At 47.2% G+C, this 22,071-nt stretch overlaps 1 protein-coding gene across 1 annotated transcript in view; it reads left to right on the plus strand.

Moving 5' to 3' along the window:
- Nucleotides 1-3,117: 3,117 nt before the first annotated feature.
- The window catches only part of LOC142467349 (fibronectin type-III domain-containing protein 3A-like), an 85,789-nt gene continuing 66,835 nt past the window's right edge, over nt 3,118-22,071 (plus strand). Inside the window, exon 1 of the mRNA XM_075572916.1 lies at nt 3,118-3,212. The gene's annotated coding sequence lies outside the window, so the exon portion shown is untranslated. The remainder of the gene's footprint in view (nt 3,213-22,071) is intronic.

The raw sequence follows: 22,071 nt of genomic DNA on the forward strand, positions 1-22,071 counted from the left end.
CTTGCAAAATACACAGGACACCCGGCGCTCATGCTTGTAGAGAAGGTGACGTCACCGCTCTCAAGCATGAGCGCGATTAACGTCAGCGGGTCCGCAGCCTAAAGCTAAAGGATCAGTTCCACGCAACAGGCAAAAAGAAATGTGAGCGATTCAGTCACCCAAAGTGAAACTTTTCCGAAAGAAAACGAAGGATCCAGCAGGATCTGAGGCTTTACAGCTGATCCAAAAATGGCAGACACGGGGGCCAAGTCTTATCTGGCGTCAAATTCTGTGTTTCTACTTCTTCGTATCCTGTGTAAAAAAAATGTTTTGCCTGGTTCTCTGACGTCTCCTGTTTATCAGATACTGTTTGTTTGGCTAACTATGTTGTCATCATTACTTGACAAACAAAAGGAGATTTAAATTGATTTACCTGCAAATTGTACATCCACAGTGTTTCACCATGTGATTAGATACAATGTGAAATCCCTTCCAAGCATGTGGTTACCATAATTCTAATAAAGATTACTTGCCAAAAGCAGCTGTTACCAGCATTAAACGCAGAGACCCTTCCCCTGCCCGGGGACTAGGAATATGTTGCTGCCCCTCCTAGTAGCACACGCTGCTGACATTAGGACACTTTGGTGCTGGGTGACTGTAACTTGCCAGTGATCCGCCGCACAATAACACTGTAACTGCTTCCGCGTCTCGTTCTGTTTATTATACAGAAGGATACAGGCAGCACCGTGAGATTTGCCCTTTTAATAAACAAAGCTATTCCTCGTAATTGAAAGCGAGAGAAGTTCCTGGCGGGGTGCCGTGTGTGTATTGTTACATTGGGCAGTAATCTGAGTGATGAGCTGCTGTCTGCAGTCGCTATGTATTCTTTATAGCTTTAACTGCTACTGCTGGGGTGACCAACTCTAGTCCTCAAGGGCCACCAACAGGTCAGGTTTTTAGGATATCCCTGCTTCAGCACAGGTGGCTTCTGTGCTAGTGTATTTAAAACATGTATGTGCAGCAGGTTATGGCCAGTACATACGTGACCTGCTGTTACTAGCCCTGGGAAAGAATCAGAAAACACACGGAGCGGAGCACGTCTCAGGATTCCAGTTGTCCGTGTTTTCAGTTTATTAAACATTCTGTTTCTCGGTGTTAACATAATGAAAAAACATTGACACGCATTTGAATTTGGCGTCTTATCGGTGCACTTTTATTTTCTATACTCTCCCGTGATGTGTCGTCTCCCACCCGCGGCCGCCAGAAGAGGCGGAATGTAATCGGAAAGAAGGCTTCATTTCCGGTGTTTATCGGTGTTAACCGAAAGTGCGCGGTGATCAGTCCATGGTGTTTTTCTGTGAAAACCGGAATCCCTAAATATGTCCCTGGTGTTACAAACCCCTTATATCTAAAAGAATTGTCTGCTTCTTTGCAAAGCAGGCAGTGAAGGGATTAAGCGGATTATCCATATTATTGCCTGTTAAAGCCACAAAGTGTTTGAAATGTTGTTGACATAAGATTGTCCCCAAGTCATCCATTGCTTTTTAATGATCCATCTTTGCCTTTCCTGCTATCCATGTGTTGGCGTTTTTTTCTTTCTGACTAGCAGTTCTATCTGATAATGAAATGATTTGCCTGTTAGTACAGAAAGCCGTGTGGTTTACATAGTTTGCCTGCTTTCCAGACACTGGTCACATTGTTCAGCTGGTCGTTTAGCGCGGTGAAACAGCTGGCACCTTTACAAATGTTTGCAGCGTAATATTAGGAAATATTGTAACTTAGGCCTCGTCCAGGGTGGGAGGGCGCTCGAGTACCGTGACGTCAGCCGCTGGGCGGTTCCTGGCCAGCTAGTTGCGCGCTCGGGGGAGGCGCGCGGCTATGACATAACGGAGCTGGTTCACCCTCATTGGGCGAAACGCTTGCGTGACGTGCCAGCAAGCGGCCAAATCAAATTGATTTGTCTTGCTGAGCGCTGTGGACAGAAGCGATTTACTTTAATTGTTGTGATCGCTCGCGAGCCAGCGCTCAGCCTGGTCGAGGGCCTAGAACTGCGTCATCTAGTTTTCCAAAGGGGCTGGATCGAGAGTGCCGAAAAGCAGGTCACATGGGCATTGTAAGGCAATTTTCCATATTTACGTAGAATTCCAAATATTTTACTTACATTTTGACAGCATCTATATAATATCTGTATCATATATATATATATATATATATATATATATATATATATATATATATATATATATATTGTGCGTGCGTACGTACGTACGTACGTACATACATGCATACACCATGTTCACAAGTGACTTTCAGTATGAGAAATTGCACCAAAATGTAATGACATTAGAAGTCAATCGGCCGCTCCAAGACCCTCGTGGGGCTGGATTTCTCCCACGGACCGCACGTTGAGACGGCTGACCTTGGACATGGGAGTTTTTACTGCCTCCACTTCTATTAAGCGAGTAGATATGACAGCGTGAGCGGGGACTTACATATATTTATATATGTAAGTAACCGACGCAAGCGCCGCCTGCTCAGCGCTAGTGGGGACGCAGCCTTGGTGTCTTAAGGTAATAATAAGCTTGCCAGACAATTTTGTAAGGACTGTCAGTGAATCATTACGTCAGTAAAAAGCAGTGGTAATAAAGGCAGATGTTTAATACAGTTTATAAAACGTTGTTTTTGTGTAAATTTGCCACGGTCAGAATGGTTGCTATTCAGCGGTTATCTTCTATAGAAAGGCGAAGCTTGATTTTAATATTTTGGATTCCTGGGGAAAAATTACTCCTTGAACTTTGAAGAGTCTCAAAGACTACAGGGCAATACAAAAAACAGCAAGTTATCTCACTAAACCCAACTGAAAATGCTGTGCATGGTGAATCTTTTCACATTCCTGAAGTGTAATTAAAGCCAGATTGCCAATGTTTTTGCACTGCTGATAGGAATAGGAGATTGTATGTACATATTGCTTGGGTAGAAGTATGGACATATATACAGGCATACCCCGGTTTAAGTACACTCGCATATTTTCCATAGCACCATACCCCCCTGTGTCCGTACGCTCGCTTCGCGAGTACGGACACTTATTCTGCCCTACAGACCGCTGTAGTAGTGACGCGCTGATTCCCCTCGCCCAATAGGTAAACGGCAGATCACGCATGCGCCTGTCCGCACGTCCTGAACAGCAATACCGGCTCCCTACATGTACCGAAGCATCAATAAGTGGGAAAAAGGTAGTGCTTCACTTTAAGTGCATTTTCGCTTTACATACATGCTCCGGACCCATTGTGTACGTTAATGCGGGGTATGCCTTTAGTTATAGGTTACACCATGCATATAGGACGAGGGTTAATACACAGCTCAGATGCTGGCCTATTTTTCACCTTCTGCAAAGGTCCCTCAAATGAGTAATGTCTCCCCTCAATCCGTCCCCATATACTATCTGTCATGAACAGCACTCTTGTTTGAGTAGGTGACTTGGATATGCAACCAGGGTTAATACACACGGCTACTCTAACCAACTCACCTTTCTCCTGCGCAAGGTACTTTTAATAAGTTAATATGAACCCATTTACTCGATTGCAATCATATCTATACGCTGCCATCACCTGAGAAATGCACATAAAATATGTAATTATCCGCCAGGGTCTCCGGTTCCTGTTTATTAAAGAAAAACTATGCACTTAGCACAAACCTCTGTTGTTGCAAAATGTGGCCGAAAATGGAAAATACTCTATAAAGTGTGCAAAAGTTCATTCAGAGGTTGTTTTTTAATATTTATAAAAATACAGTGCTTTCAGATTACAGAAAAAAAGATTATTACAAGAACATATTTACAATCAATAAATGCAAAACAGTTGCTTAAAATAAAAGGATAAAACAAACAGCAATCACTATACAGTACGTTACCGTAGGTCATAGGCTTTTTCCAGAGAGGTCCCTGGAGTAGAAGATGAAAATTCACGTGTCTTATCCCAAAACGCACCTTGAATTCTAACTTAGAATTAAAAAGTTGGGCTTTGTGTTCTAACTTCTCTTCATTGAAAACACAATAAGCCCCCACCCTGTCATAAATCAGCTACTTGTGTGACATTTGACTTAAGAAAAAAAAAATGTTCTTCTAACATTTAACATTGGCTCAATATATAAAAAGCTTCACTTCATTTGACCGCTTAACAGTTTCTTCTGCGAAAATAAATGTTATCTGTGTTTGGTACCCCTTAATCTTGGTTTGATTCGTCTTATTGCAACGATGCCAAATATGTACCTTTTGATTATTCGGAACATGATATTCTCATCTTTAATAAAGTCCCCCCCAACGAAGTGGTTCTCTGTGTGATAATTCAAGAATGGTACAATTTTCTGTATTTTTAAGACGAACTCTAAGCACATTAACCCCTGAAGCACCAGTTTGATTAAAATACTTAATACTCCTCGCCATTTTTATTACAAGCATCTACAGAGAATTGTTTTTAGTGTATTGTTATTTTAACCCGTTATCTGGACACATTCATCAATACTGTACTAATTGGGGCTACACTTTTCACCTTCCCAAATGTTCGTTTTGCAATGCCCCAGTCAGAAGTCCTATATTTCAAGGTGCAGCAAATTGAACGAGCACAAGTGATCGGTTTAATAGGTTAAAACTTGCTGGGGTTGGATGCTTTTAACAAAAGACAAAAAATGAGTTTGTATACATTGTGGCCTGACTTTTCGGGTCGGTTTTACTGCTCTTGATCTCTGCCTTATCTCCCTTTTTATATTCATTTTGTATCCTAACTGTTGGCCTCACATGGATCCTGTATCCATAAATAAGCCTGATTACTTTACCACCGGGGCTGTGCGTGCAGCTTGGATTATCCCCTGCTTTCCTCCTTCAGTCTTCTCTTATGCTGGGGCCATGGTGCCTTCGCCCGCGCGGAGGCTGGTCAGTGAGCGGGCGCTGACCTGGCCATGGTGGGAGGGGCGTCACGGAGCTGGTTTGCCCTCATTGGGCTTGACCGGCCTGTCGAAATCTGTTTGAGCTTTTTTCTTGCGCAGCGCATGCCCCCTCACGCAGCCTTAAGGCAGTCTGTACGCTCGTCCGCACGGTCTACTGTACCATGGCCCCTGCCTCGGGCCCCAGTGAGCGCGTGCGCCTGGCGGCGCGCCCACAAGCTGCGATCGGTGAACTCATCTACTCACTCACTTCTGCGACGGGACGCGCGACCATGACGTTACAATCTCTCTCTCATTGGTTGAAATTTACTTTACTCTGGCTTTAAAACACCCTCGCTCTCATTGGTGACCAGGAAACCACGTGAGGCCGTCGCCGCATGGAAAGACAAAATTATTGTCTTCTCAAAATGCGCGCAGGTAGTGACTGGGGCCGCTCCATAGAGGGCTGTATCTTGTTCACGCCGTAGTGCGCGCAGAGGGGACGAGGCCTTATCGTAAATGGGAATCCCCCTTTAATCCCAGTCAGGCCTTACAAGGACCCACAGTGTGAGGTTTCAGGCCCCTTAGGTGTTGAAGACTTTTGGAAATGAACTGTGAGACCAAGAATGGTCTCTAATCTGTCTGGCAAGAGGAAAGGTCACAGAACCCATGCCAGGGCTGGAACAGGAATCACACAGTTCATTGGGATTTCACGTGGGAGGTGGTGTGGTGTCATTCTGAAAATGTGCAACTAGTATTCCTACGGTTATGGTTCACTTCCTGCTTCAAACAGCAGCTCTCTGTAGTGTGTAGGCATACTCTGCATTGTGGTTTGCCTCTGTTTCTTTAACCTTTAATTAGTATTCGCTTGTCCCCTTCCTACGTCTTCCCTGTAAGGGTTTCCATGTAGAGGCCTCCTGCAGGACGTATGTGGAGAAGGATGTGGAGTCCCGTGTAGTTGCAAAGAAACCGCGTCATCTTTAGAAGACTCTGTCGCCCATAACCCTGCAATGCATTGCAGAGCGCAAAGGTTAAAGTAGCCTTCCATGTCTGTAACCGTCCCTTCCCGGTGTCCTAAGTAGGTTACATGGGCGTGGTGTTTACACGGCTACTCCACAGGTCAAAACCATTCCTCCGATTCAACCACAGTTACGGTACTGGTTTTATTGCTTTGCATTGCATCACAAATAGAAGTCTTCCTTTTCTCTTGGTCAGCTGAAGTCGCTGAGCATAATCTTATTATTGGTCAGCTGGAGTCGGTGAGCTCCATATAAGGTGTTATTGCTCTGCAGGGTTTTCTGTTTTGCTAAAAATGTCATTATTACTGTATTGACATTTTATGGGTCGGTTCTAGGATCTACAAATAGATTTATTACTAAAGAGATTAGTTAAAGACCGCATACACCCTCCAAAGCATTTCAAACTGCATCTTAAACTGTATTACATAGAATGGTTTAGATTCATCAAAAATAAAAACAATAAAAATCCTGATTTAAAAAAAAAAAAAACAGAAAAACTATGCTCATTCCGCATTATTTCTTAGATCGCTATTTATAGACGTTATAAATTTTTTTCCCTTTATAGCACTGACAGTACACAGCGCTGTATATAACAATTCACAGGTACAAAAAGTCCCTGCCCCATAGAGCTTACAATCTAATTTTGATACTTGCCCAAGTTCACAAAGTGCCGACACTGGGATTCTAACGGTGTTCGTCGGCTTCAAAGGCAGCGACATTACCACTGAGCGACTCGTTCAGCCCGAGGAGCATTGTATGAAGGGATTAATAGTCCTTATAACAAAACCAAAGCAATCCGGGGTAACTATATCCCGTACACTCAGCACTCAAAGCAATCCGGGTAACTATATCCCGTACACTCAGCACTCAAAGCAATCCGGGTAACTATATCCCGTACTCTCAGCACCCAACGCAATCCGGGTAACTATATCCCGTACACTCAGCAACCACAGCAATCCAGGGTAACTATATCTCGTACTCTCAGCACCCAACGCAATCCGGGTAACTATATCCCGTACACTCAGCAACCACAGCAATCCAGGGTAACTATATCCCGTACACTCAGCACCCACAGCAATCCGGGGTAACTATATCCCGTACTCTCAGCACCCAACGCAATCCGGGTAACTATATCCCGTACACTCAGCACCCAAAGCAATCCGGGGTAACTATATCTCGTACACTCAGCACCCAAAGCAATCCGGGGTAACTATATCCCGTACACTCAGCACCCAAAGCAATCCGGGGTAACTATATCTCGTACACTCAGCACCCAAAGCAATCCGGGTAACTATATCCCGTACTCTCAGCACCCACAGCAATCCAGGGTAACTATATCCCGTACTCTCAGCACCCAACGCAATCCGGGTAACTATATCCCGTACACTCAGCACCCAAAGCAATCCGGGGTAACTATATCCCGTACTCTCAGCACCCAACGCAATCCGGGGTAACTATATCTCGTACACTCAGCACCCGGCTGTCCTGCTCTCCACGACCCCCCCTCCCTCCTCCTTATTGTGGTTCCCGGCGTCTGGGCATCTTGATGTCACGTTGCCATAGCAACGTCATGTCACATGACCCCTGCGGCGTTGCTATGGCGACGCGTCTCCAGATGCTGGCTGAACCACGGCGAGTAAGGTTTGCAGAGGCCTTCGCCGCTTCCCCGGCACTTAATTTAAGTGCCTTCGGGAAGCGCGCAGGGCTTCTGTAAATCTCGCGCCCCCCAGTTTGCGCACCGCTGACGTACATTTTGTCTTCATTAAGTCTTGTGTCCTCTGATCTGCGCATCCCGCTCTTCCTCTCTGATTTTGTATGTTATTCTCTCATTTCCTCTCTTACTGAGTCATCACATAATCACACACATAATCACACACATAATCACACACTAGCCTTTTATCCAATCTGTTCCTAGCGCATTTAACTGTACGGGTCACAAAGGGAGATCAGTTAACAAAGTTTCATTGTGGTTATTTGCCACTTGTAAGATCTGAAACATTTTTAACTTTTCAGAAGATTCTTACAATCTTTTGAACTGTTTAATTTAGTGGGATTTTTTACCTTGAGATGGGATTACAGGCTCGAGGGCCCTGCTGGAAGGAGACCTGTGTGTGTATTTGTCACTGGAAGAGAAATTTCCTTCTCCCAAGATTTTTCATACCTGAATTTGAAATGCTTTGAATGTAGGGCAACTCCAAATATACTCATGCATACCTTTTTAATGAGAGAAGTATACGTTTTTATCTGTTTTACCTATAAATGACAAATCCGGGGATTGTGCGTATATTATTCCCTGTCCGGCCTCACTCGCACACACACACGCGCACACACACACACGCACGCACGCACACGCGCGCACACACACACGCGCACACACACACCATTGTAAATGAAAACAAAGGGAATTTATTCAGATTTCCCAAATGATAAATTTAGTTTGATCACACCCAGAATTTCTTTTTAAAGGGGTAGTTCCCCATAGGAGACAAAAATATGAATTAAAAGCTCACCAATGTAGTTACCAAAAGTAAACGTTGTAATTATGGGATTTCTATCAAGAAAAAACAAAACTGTTTTTTGGAGTTTGTTTTTTAATCTTATCTGTTAATGATGACCCCTAACACGGGTTGGAAACTCCAGTCCTCAAGGGCCACAAACAGGTTAGGTTTTCAGGGTATCCGAGCTTCTGCACAGGTGGCTCAATCAGTGACTCAGTCGGAGACCACCCACTGTGCTGAAGCAGGGATATTCTGAAAACCTGACCTGTTGATGGCCCCTGAGGAGTGGAGTTGCCCACCCCTTCCCTAACGACTTTACAAAGCAAAGAGAGTGGAGCATTTGCCTGTAGATTCTGAGAGTGGAGCATTTGCCTGTAGATTCTGAGAGTGGAGCATTTGCCTGTAGATTCTGAGAGTGGAGCATTTGCCTGTAGATTCTGAGAGTGGCTGTCTTATTACGGGTGAGATTAGGTAAAGATTAGTGTTGTAGCGGGTCCTATATTTTTCCGAAACCGAGTAACTGGTACCCGGACAAAATGAATCATTTTACCCGGACGGCACTTACCTGCAGGATGAGGAAGACCACTGCGGAGGTTGAGGAGGACCGCGGCGACATCTGTGAGCAGCAGCAGACGTCCTGGTGGCGGGGAGGAACCGGCTGCCGATAGGAACGCTCCTGCTCCAGTCACACGGTTCCCCGGCTCACGCAGGCATCAGCTGTTTGCTCTGTTCCTGTTGCTCCCGCCGGCTGAACAGGGACTTCGGCTGCTGCCACCAGGGCGTTTGCTGCCGCTCCCAGATGTCGCCACGGTGTTCTTCACCGGCCTTCCTCACCTTCCGTCGCCGGCTGCAGGTAAGCGTTGAACTATTTTCATCTGCCCTGAAATTACCAGGTGCCAGTTCCGACCTGGTGCCAGTGCCAGCCCCCCGCTGCCGGGTATGGGTAATGTCCGGGTAGCTGAAAAAGCGCTGGGTGATTTTCGGGTACTCAGTACATCACTAGTAAAGATTGTAAAAATCCTAGCAAGGAATTTAGCTAACGCGGTGTATAACGAAGGACCTTATTATATATTGTCCGCAGTGACTGTATGAGCTGTTTACAGAGGAGCACAGCTGCTTTGGACAATGTAGAATTCTCCTCTGAATAGTTTAAAAATTATTTTCTGTTTATTTTTAGGGAGTTAATTCCCTAAATGCGGCGTATTAAACACGCCACTGCTACTGGTTCCCTTTGGTCCGATTAGGCCCTTCTAAGGCTAGGTCCGCGCTGCCTGCTGCAGGGACAAGAACCGCCCCTCAATGGGCCCGTGCCCGCTTGCTGCCTTGGCCGCCGCGCTGTGCAACCAGATTTTGCAGAACTGGCGACTCAGTGCTGGCCACGCCCCCGGCGGTTCAGCCAATGAGGGCGAAACTGCCGGGTGACGTCATGGACGAGCCCCTGTTTCGCCCCTCCCCTTCCCCCCCCCCCTTTCTTTCCCCCTGCAGCTTTTACAGACCGGGGAACAGAGCTGCACACACCGCGAGCCTGGCAGGCGCGCGTGTAGCGCCAACGCCGTAGCCTAATAAAGATGATGTGTCTGGGTTATGTCCGCGCTCTCCAGGTACATGTGTTCGGGCTCTCATGCTAGTGCCTCTTTATACAGCACATATTGCATCAATGTTTGCATTGTAACAAGGAGTTTGCATTCTGTCAATGTTCACATCTATATCAAAAGCAAACAGTCCTTGTGGCCTCCCAGGCATAGCCGGCTTTCAGTCTCCTCCGCTGAAAGGGTCAAAGCGACCTTTGCTTTTTCAGTGCAAACAGAGGCCCGGAAACAAGGTCCTGATGCTATTACAGCCACAGTGTTCTTTGTTAATTCTTTGTAACATTGGGCAAGTGCTGGCTGGCTTTACCGTCCTTCTCAGGGCTTAGAATTTCTCTTCTTAATGTTTTTATAACTCTTTCCAGACCCTGGGCTCGTTTTGTTGTTTCCTGTGTATTGATCACTTTCTGTTCTGCCGTTTTCAGTCCAATTGTTGTGGAATTTCACTCTCAGAGAAGCTGACTGTTATTCACATGAGAGGAACTTTTAGTGCTTGACATCTTTTTTTGCTGCCGTCAAGTGCTTAAAGCACATGGCTGCTCCATGCATTGTACAAACCTGCACAAAATGCATAGATTTCCGCTATTCCACATGTAGAAGCAATTGTATCTGCTTGTTGGTCTTTGCAGTGCTGTATTTACAGTGTTACTGTATACAATAAGGTCCAGAGGAAGGGAACCCATAGATTAAACTAATTGTCCACCAGATGGGCCCTCAAAGAAACAATCAGGGAAGTCGTGCTAAATTTCTGATGTAGGCTTGGCGGCCTCCGCGGAACCGCTTGGCCTTTGGGCAGTTGTCCAGGCACTAACCCCCCTGGGTATAATCCTACACCTACATAGTTCCAGACGTAACAAATTGTAGTAATATATTTAATTGGTTAAACCTTGGTGATTCAAAGTAGAAAAATGAAGGTGTGCTTAAGATCCTACCACTAAGCAGATGTTGCCTACAGATAGTGTAATATTAAGTATAGACTTAATACAATATAGAAAAAAGTTGACATGATCTTGAGAGGAGACCAAGATGCTGGGGCAAGTCTGATATGCTGTGTGAAGGTCCAGCTCCACGCAGAAGTCCCTAACCAATATGGCAGCTTAATGTTTGATGACCACTCCTCTTCAGATGCCATGTGCTTTTGTTTTTTATTTTGTGGTAAATCTTGGTGATGACTTTCGTAAATAAAGTATATGTATTTTTTTTTAATATTTAATTTATTAAACTTGTCCTATGTTTGCAAAATGTAATGTAAATTGAAAATGGCATGTTATCAAACTCTGTCTTCATATTGAGTACAACCCAAAGCTTCTCCTTCCACTGTGATGGGTGAATCTTATTTTGGGGGTAAAAGAACCCAGAAAATCTATACCCTTCTTCCTTCCGAGTCCCTGCTTTAAACATTTAATACTTGATTACTTGGTCTCTCAATTAATTTAAAGTCCTTTAGAAACAAGGAATGAAAAACTACAGTAAAGCAAAAGGAATGTAACTGGACCTTCGGGTTAGACATGCCCCGCGGTGGTTTTGTGGCCCAGGGGTGTCTTTCTCACTACTTTCCTAAACAAATAGGATGATCTGGAGATTGTATTTGCTTGTCTATGGACCAGGCTCCATTCCTGTATCCCTTGCATTCGCCATGACCGGGTGTCATGAGAAGGTTCGTGATTGCACCACCCTGAGGAAGGTCCCATTTTGGGGAACCGAAACGTTGGTATTTTGTGCTTTGTCACCAATATATACTTTACCTGCTTTAACATAGAGTGCGGTATCCTGATTTCGTGGCATCAACACGGTATCGTTGTCTTTATATTTTACTTTATGGGACTTGCACCTACCCATACATCTCTGCTTATGGAAGTGCCGAATGACTTTATTCTGTCTCTCTCACTCGTGTGTGTGTGTGTGTGTGTGTGTGTGTGTGTGTGTGTGTGTGTGTGTGTGTGTGTGTGTGTGTGTGTGTGTGTGTGTGTGTGTGTGTGTAGATATGTAGTGCATATTGCATCTATATAATTATGCTTGTCAATTGCAGACCAAGATAAAGAAGCAAAGGTGATCTCTGATCTGTCTCTTGTTAGACACCATAAAGGAATCTTCTTCTTTGAATTGTGCGAAATCATTTATGGTGTCTAGGAGGGGCAGTTGAGAGATAAGGTTTGCATCTCTGGAGATTTAATTCAGTTCTGCATTCCTTACAGCCTTCTTGACTCTTTCTGCTGTTGTCTAGCTTCATATGGAACATTAACCCCTTTTATGCAACATAACATTAAAACACCAGGACATACTCGCTTTCTCTAATGGTGGAGTGTGTATGTGTATATCTTATACTATATTAGTGAAAGCACTGTATGCCTGCCTGCCTGCCTGCCTGCCAGCCTGCCTGCCTGCCTGGATGTCCGGTGTCCCTAGGGGAAATCTGATTGGTCCCTTGGCCCGCCCCCGCACACCTCTCATTGGCCTGAGGCGGAGTGACGGGCCAAAGGACACACACAGGGACACACACAGGGACACACACACAGGGACACACACAGGGACACACACACACACACACCACACACCACACACCACACACCACACACCACACACCACACACCACACACCACACACCACACACACACCACACACACCACACACAGGGACACACACACACACACACCACACACAGGGACAAACACACACCACACACACACACACACACACACACACAGGGACACACACACACCACACACAGGGACACACACACACACAGGGACACACACACACACAGGGACACACACACACACACACACACCACACACACACACACACACAGTAGAGGGGGTGTACATTAGCAGCATGTATAACCCGGGGGGTGGGGCTCACATACCCGCCGGTCCCGGAGCCTCCGCCTCTTCCTCCCCGAACATCAGCCTCCACACCCGCGCGCACCTCCTCCTCTCCCCGTGTCTCCCGCGCTTTCAGCCCCCCCCCCCCCCCCCCCGGCGCCGCTACAGTCAGCGGGAGAGCGAGTGCCCGGGACAAAGCGGGGAGCGGCCACAACAAGCGGCCTCCCGCCTCAGATCCACGTGCGAGCTGCCGGACGGGTGAGTGAGCGGCCTTCACCTCCCCTCACCCACCCCTCCCCTCCACCCCCTCCCCCCCCCCGGCGCCGCTACAGTCAGCGGGGGAGCGAGCGCCCGGGACACAGCGGGGGAGCGGCCACAACATGCTGCCTCCCGCCTCAGATCCACGTGGAGCTTCCGGACGGCTGAGGGAGCGGCCGGACGGCTGAGGGAGCGGCCGGACGGGTGAGGGAGCGGACGGACGGGTGAGGGAGCGGCCGGACGGGTGAGGGAGCGGCCGGACGGGTGAGTGAGCGGCCGGACGGGTGAGGGAGCGGCCTTCACCTCCCCTCACCTCCCTTCACTTCCCCTCACCCCCCTTCACCTCCCCTCACCTCCCCTCACCTCCCTCCACCCCCCCTTCACCTCCCCTCCACCCCCCCCCTTCACCTCCCCTCCACCCCCCCCTTCACCTCCCCTCCACCCCCCCCTTCACCTCCCCTCCACCGCCCCCTTCACCACCCTCCACCTCCCCTTCACCTCCCCTCCACCCCCCTTTCACCTCCCCTCCACCCCCCCTTCACCTCCCCTCCACCCTCCCCCTTCACCTCCCCTCCACCCCCCACCCCCTTCACCTCCCCTCCCCTCCCCCCCTTCGCACCACCTGCCCCCCCTTCCCACCACCTCCCCCCCTTCCCACCACCTCCCCCCCCTTCCCACCACCTCCCCCCTTCCCACCACCCCCCCTTCCCACCACTTCCCCCCTCCTCCCCACCACCTCCCCCCTCATTCCCACCACCTCTCCCCCCTTCCCCCCTCCTCCCCACCACCTCCCCCCCTTCCCCCCCCACCTCCTCCCCACAACCTCCCCCCTTCCCCCCTCCTCCCCACCACCTCCCCCCCTTCCCCCCTCCTCCCCACCACCTCCCCCCCTTCCCCCCTCCTCCCCACCACCTCCACCCTTCCCCCCTCCTCCCCACCCCCTTCCCCCCTCCTCCCCACCACCTCCCCCCCCTTCCCCCCCTCCTCCCCCCCCCTTCCCCCCTCCTCCCCCCCCTTCCCCACCACCTCCACCCCCCCTTCCCCACCACCTCCACCCCCCCTTCCCACCACCTCCACCCCCCCTTCCCACCACCTCCACCCCCCCTTCCCACCACCTCCCCCCCCTCCCCCCCCCACGCACACGTACGCACACGCACGCACACGTACGCACACGCACACGTACGCACACGTACGCACACGTACACACGTACACACGTACACACACACGTACACACACACGCACACGTACACACACACAGCGGGGGAGCGGCCACAACACGCTGCCTCCCGCCTCAGATCCACGTGGGAGCTTCCGGACGGCTGAGGGAGCGGCCGGACGGCTGAGGGAGCGGCCGGACGGGTGAGGGAGCGGCCTTCACCTCCCCTCACCCCCCTTCACCTCCCCTCACCTCCCTTCACCTCCCCTCACCCCCCTTCACCTCCCCTCACCCCCCCTTCACCCACCTCCCCTTCACCTCCCCTCCACCTCCCCTCCACCCCCCCTTCACCTCCCCTCCACCCTCCCCCTTCACCTCCCCTCCACCCCCCACCCCCTTCACCTCCCCTCCACCTTCCCACCACCTCCCCAACTTCCCACCCACCCCCCCCCCCTTCCAACCCACCCCCCCCCCTTCCCACCACCTCCCCCCCCCCACACGCACGCACGCACACGTACACGTACACACACACGTACACACACACGTACACACACACACACACACACACGTACACACACACACGTACACACGTACACACGTACACACACACACACACACGTACACGTACACACACACACACACGTACGTACACACACGTACACGTACACACACACACGTACGTACACACACGTACACGTACACACACACACGTACACACACACACACACACACGTACACACACACACACGTACACACACACACACACACACACGTACACACACACGTACGTACACACACGTACACACACACACGCGTGTGTATACACACACACACGCGTGTGTATACACACACACACGCGTGTGTATACACACACACACGTGTGTATACACACACACGCGTGTGTATACACACACACGTGTGTGTGTATACACACACACACACGTGTGTATACACACACGTGTGTGTATACACACACACACACACACACGTACGTGTCTATACACACACACGTGTCTATACACACACACACGTGTATACACACACGTGTATACACACACACGTGTATACACACACACGTGTATACACACACACATGTGTATACACACACAAACATGTTGTATACACACAATATATACATACACACAATGTATACATACACACATGTATACATACACACACATGTATACACACACACATGTATACACACACACGTACACATACACACACACACACACACACACATGTATACACACACACACATACAATGTATACACACAAACATGTATACACACACACACTATCCCCAGCACCACCACATCAGCACACCGGTATCCCATGCCCCCCCAGCACACTGGCATTCTCGGCTCCCCGCCATTCCCAGCCCCCATCAACACCATCAGCACCCACACATCGCCACCTTTGCACCTCCCCCATCGGCACACCCACATCCGCACCCCCACATCAGCACCAAACCCTCCCAAATCAGCACACCAATACAATCACCATCAGTACAGCCACAGCAGCACTACCACCGCACACTGCCATGGGCCGCGTGGACCACTCCCCACCCAAATGCCACACCCACACCACAAACATCCCGGGCAACGCCGGGGCTCTCAGCTAGTATGGATATAAATGCCTTATTTTTTAGGTTACCCCCCGTTGCACTGCCTTCTAGATTACGTGTGTGTGTGTGTGTGTGTGTGTGTGTGTGTGTGTGTGTAATCTAGACAGTGCAACAGGTGATAACCTGAAAAATAAGGCATTTATTAATGTTATGTAACACACAATCAAAAAGAAAAAGACACTCAGGTGAAGGTAAAACTGCTTATCTTGGCTGGAACTGCACAGTTTTTGTGGGCACTGAATCCTCTGAGACGCCTCTCTCCTGTGCTCCATGGAGCTCAAAATAGCAGTTGGCACAGGAGAGGGGCGTCTCGGAGCAGTGGTGCGCAAACTTCCTGCGCTGCGCCCCCTCCTCCCTTACCTCTAATGTGGCGTTAAATGACACCGCGGGTTCATGTGAAGTCACGTGATGCGCCTCCATGGGAATGGGAGACGCGTGGACTGAAGTCGGGTAAATGAGCCGCGCCACCCCTCAGCATCCGTGCCTCGCTAGAGGTCAACTTGCAGTGCCGGCCGCCGGACCCCCCGCAGTCACCGGGCCCGGCCTGACAATCCCTTCTTCAAACCCCTGAAGAAGGTCCCTTAGGGGACCGAAACGGCGGGCACCTATGTGTTATGGGTCAATAAACACCTATTTTTGCATATATTTTGTCTGTTGTAGATAATTAGACGATGCTGGTCTTTTCGTTAAAGTGTGTGTGTGTGTGTGTGTCTATATATATATAAAATGTTTTACCAGGCAGCAATACATCTCTCGTTTTCAAGTATGTCCTTGGCATAGAGTTAAGATGACAAATACATGATTACAATACATAGTTACATATGTGAACAGGGTATACATTATATACAAGACATTGCATGCACAGGAACAGATAATATATATTATAGACGTACAGTTGTGTGAAAATGAAAGTACACCCTCTTTGAATTCTATGGTCTTACATATCAGGCCATAACAATCATCTGTTCCTTAGCAGGTCTAAAAATTAGGTACATACAACCCCAGATGAACAACAACACATGGCATATTACAAAAAATAAAGCCAAAATGGAGAAGCCATGTGTGAAAAACTAAGTACACCCTTACTGCTTCCATAGGAATTAAGATGCTAAGTAGCAGACAGGTGCTGCTAATCAAATGCCCTTGATTAATTGATCATGAGCAAGTGTGACCACCTCTAGTAAAGCCGAAGTTTTAGCAGTTTGCTGGTCTGGAGCATTCAGGTGTGTGTTTACAAAATGCCAAGGAGGAAAGACATCAGCAATTTAAAGTCCATCATTCTACAGTGAGAAAGATTATTCAAAAGTAGAAAACATTCAAGACAGTTGCCAATCTTCCCAGGAGTGGACGTCCCAGCAAATTCACCCCAAGGTCAGACCGTGCAATGCTCAGAGAAATTGCAAAAAAACCAAGATTTACATCTCCCACTCTACAGGCCTCAGTTAGCATGTTAAATGTTAAAGTTCATGACAGTACAATTAGAAAAAGACTGAACAAGTATGGTTTGTTTGGAGAGGGTTGCCAGGAGAAAGCCTCTTCTCTCTAAAAATAACATGGCAGCACGGCTTAGGTTTGCAAAGTTGCATCTGAACAAACCACAAGACTTCTGGAACAATGTCCTTTGGACAGACGAGACACAAGTGGAGATGTTTGGCCATAATGCACAGCGCCACGTTTAGCGAAAACCAAACACAGCATATCTGCACAAACACCTCATACCAACTGTCAAGCACAGTGGTGGAGGGGTGATGATTTGGGCTTGTTTTGCAGCCACAGGACCTGGGAACCTTGCAGTCATTGAGTCGACCATGAACTCCTATGTATAACAAAGTATTCTAGAGTCAAATGTGAGGCCATCTGTCCGACAGCTAAAGCTTGGCCGAAATTGGGTCATGCAACAGGACAATGATCCCAAGCACACCAGCAAATCTACAACAGAATGGCTGAAAAAGAAAAGAATCAAGGTGATGCAATGGCCCAGTCAAAGTCCAGACCTCAACCCAATTGAAATGCTGTGGCTGGACCTTAAGAGAGCTGTGCATAAACAAATGCCCACAAACCTCAATGAACTGAAGCAACGTTGTAAAGAAGAGTGGGCCAAAATTCCTACACAACGATGTGAGAGACTGATAGTCATACAGAAAATGATTACTTCAAGTTATTGCTGCTAAAGGTGGTTCTACAAGCTATTGAATCATAAGGTATACTTGGTTTTTCACACATGGATTCTCCATTTTGGCTTTATTTTTGTTAAATCATGACACTGTGTAATATGTCATGTGTTGTTGTTTATCTGAGGTTGTATTTACCTAATTTTACGACCTGCTAAGGAACAGATTGTTATTATGTCCTGATATGTAAAACCATGGAATTCAAAGAGGGTGTTCTTTCTTTTTCACACAACTGTATGTAACAGCTACAGACCAGATTAAAATGCAAGACCTCTTTAGTTTTTAAAGAACTTAGACTGGTGGTGGCTGTTAGTCTCTGGTAGATTGTTCCAGTTTTGGGGTGCATTGTAAGAGGAGGAGTGGCCGGATACTTTGCTGAACCTTGGGACCATGAACAGTCTTCTATATATCTACACACACACACGTGTGTGTGTGTGTGTGTGTGTATATGTATGTATATGTATGTATAATACAAAAAAGGACAGCACGGCTCCCATAGTGTAATATTGCACAATAAGTTGTAAAAAAGGTCAAAAAGATAGATTACCGACACTTGTAAAATAGAACAAGCGCGTAGGATGTGAGAATAAATCAATCAACAGGTATCACCGTTAGTTGGAACACCAAGACAGCATGTGTAGCCGTGTGTACCGCAGAGCCGCTTCCGTGTCCAGACACAATCTGGGAGTGCGCGTCCGCACTCTATTCCCCCTGCAGACTCGCAACACCACTTTCAGTTCCACTGCTTGGTTTGCATCTGTGATGTTATTCAGCTAGACTGCTGGATGTGTATCACAGTTCTACAACGCAACCCTACGCGTTTCGTCACTGTTCACTGGCGACTTCACATCAGGGAATCCCTGACAACAAGGACTAATTGTAGTAACGTATAAATGTAATACAATAAATAAACTGTTACGTCAAAAACAAATGTTATTAGTTCTTACCAAGAATTTATTCAATTTCTTTCTTTAAAGGCGGGGGTGGGGTTAGGGGCGGGGCTAGGTGGCGAGTAGATTTTTTGGTTAGGCGAGTAAATTTTTGGGTGATTTGTCAAGCACGGCGCATTTGAATATGTATATGTGTTACACTGGCGTGTTTACACAAGGAATTAGTGAACCCACTGGTAGAATTTCTGTAGAATTTCGCCGATCGATCACAGGAGAACGGATCGATCGGCAGCTTAGCTAATCACGTGACTGGATCGCATTGATGAACATGTTGAAGGGGGAAAAAAAACCATATGTATATTTTTTTTTAATCCGCCAGCTTGAACTGCTGCTTTAATGTTGTTGAAAAAGTAAATTACAAATGCTTTTCACTTGGGTATTACCGGTTTAACTTGATTGTTTTGTGGGTTTCATATTTTTTAGCAGCGGTGCCTGTGGGGAAGATTTAATAAATACATTTCTAATGGCGTATTACCTGGAAAGCCCTGTAACGTTTTCACGAGACAACCCACTAGAAACCTTTTAATTTGCCTTCCTTTCTCCTCCCTTTATTTTTTTTTTTATTATTACAACTATGCTTGAAACTTATTTTAACTTAGAACTATGTAGTTTATTCCAGAGGATGGTTAATAAAGGAGTCTGCTTTCCCCCTCTTACACGGTGCCAGGACGTCTCTGTTCTCAGAGCCGTGAGCCAGTGCTGGCAAACAAGTGCTCCTGACTTACCACTGAGTGCGGTTCCAGCTGATGTGCCGAGCGCCAACGCCTCTGTCAGCGTTGTTTTTAAATCACTGTGCTGACGAACACGAGCAGGTTTTCAGTCTTTTGTGAAAGATCTTCTTTGGACTGTGACACCAGTATGTATGGATATGTATTCCATTCCGGGCTTCCTTAAAGAGCAGTAAAGGGGACTTCAGTTCAAACACATCAGATAAATACGGTTGGCTGTTTATTAGTGCTATGGCTATTCCTTTTACCCATAGCCCTTGCCGTATACATTGTACCAACCTGTCCTCATGAACTGTGCACCATAGGCCAGCGGTACGCAAACTGGGGGGCGCGACCCCCAGGGGGGGCGCGAGACTGCCGACGGGGGGGGGCACGGGGTTTACAGAGGCCCCGCGCGCTTCCTGAAGGCACTTAAATTAAGTGCCGGGGGAGCTGCAGGGCCTCTGTAAACCTAACTTACCGTGGCTCCGGCGGCTTCCTCCCTGCGTCGCCATGGCAATGTGACGTCATTACGCCGGTGCGCGGGTAAGTTGGGGTTGGGGGGGGAGCGCGGGAGTGAGGGGACAGCCGGCAGGGGGGCGCAGGGAAAAAAGTTTGCGCCCCCCTGCCGTAGGCTACGGCCCCAATTACTGCGTGCACACGTGCGTCGGCGTGTCTGGTGGTGCGTGCACCAGTTTCAGCCGCGACCTTTGGTCTGTGGTCGAGCCCCGGGAGAAGAGCAAGAGATATTGATGGGTGGGAGCAGCGTTGGTTCGCCCTCATTGGCTTAAAGGCCGCCGTGATGTGGCAAATGCTCGGCCGCCGCAGCAAAACAAATTTCTTGTCTTTTGGCAAAGGCGGTTGCGCTTCCTGCAGACGCGCACAGGTAGCTGCAGGGGCCTGCCCCATTGAGGGCCGTACTGTGTAGCGCGAACAGTGGGGACTCAGTTTGGGCCAAGCTGGTCTAACCTGGTGTGACAAATTGAGGGTATTTAATGACATTGTTAAGCGTTTTGTTTGTGTAGTTGGTGGAATGTGTGTGTTTTCTACATTACCGGTCCTGGCTGACAGACCGGATAATATGAAATTCAGATGTAGGTGTTTCAGCCGCTACTGTGCTTGGTACTCAATGTATGCTGGTGTGAAGCTGTGTTCTGTTACTCTTTAATCTTTACTTTTTGGCTGCTCTGTTTACATTTGACACCTTTTTCTGTTGGCGAGGGGAACTCCTCCTAAGGAAGGTCATTATAATGTCTGTCTGTGAAGTACTCTTATTTTCTCTATCCATTTTTGTTTTTTGTTTTCAATGTTTCTAGCACACATTTCCAATAATTGATCAAATATATTTGACGTTTATCCTGCCTATTACGGTGTGTTCTGAACTGTGGTTATGGGCTGTGAGAAATATTATATTTGGTTTTTAAAAAAACTAAAAAAAAATAAATAAAAGATAATATTGGTTTATTGTTTGCTTGTTTTTAAGGAATTGCATCCCAAGAAGATACAGAGCATGGTCCAATCCGTAAAGCATTTGAATAAAACAGGATTTGTTATTTTTGTTTAGTATTGCCCTTTTATAGTGTTTAGGATTTCCTGCATGAGTCCTTCACGGTGTGTGGGTGGGCTGACCCTGTGTGCATCCTTTTTTAAGGGTGTGTTTCGTACATCCGAGTCTTGTGCTGACCAAGTATTTGTATTTATAGGCTATTCAACTCTGTAAATGCTGAGTTGTTATTCAAAGAATGGAATCGCAAATAGGTAATACATTGGTGATCATTTTAAAGTGAAATCCTTAAACACAATGTCAAGAACGCACTTGGGAAAAAAATAGGTTCTTAGAAATAATATACATGAAACCAGTAGGCAGTAAAACTACTGTTTATTGATATATAGCTAGCTATTTGTATCTACAGTGCTACAGTATGATGAGGAGTACTCTGAAAACTAATGTGTTTTGTTTTTAACAAAGTAACAGACCACACCATTTTTGATCTGTTAAATATTCAAGGTTTGTGTCAGTGTAGTCACTTTTTTTATTAACTATGTAAATGTGCATATATGTTATTTCTTGCAAGTTATCCAAGCGTGACCTTTAGTTCCAGCACATGATAATACCCAGACACGAGACAATGGAAATAAGCTCACATCTGGATTTATGTTCCATGTGTGCATATTGTATTGACAGCACTTGGGTTTTCATCATTCCACGCAATTAGTAATTAGATCTGACTTTAAGGACATGACTTGTTATAGGATTTCCTATTGAGAGGGCAGTGTTTGGTCTCAAAGGCACAATAATACACAGGATTAATGAGCACAATAGCGAGTGAACAATAAGGAATATAGTCACATGTTAAACTTCCTGATACTTGATACAAAG

This window comes from Ascaphus truei, chromosome 16, assembly GCF_040206685.1.
Source record: "Ascaphus truei isolate aAscTru1 chromosome 16, aAscTru1.hap1, whole genome shotgun sequence".
NCBI lineage: Eukaryota > Metazoa > Chordata > Amphibia > Anura > Ascaphidae > Ascaphus > Ascaphus truei.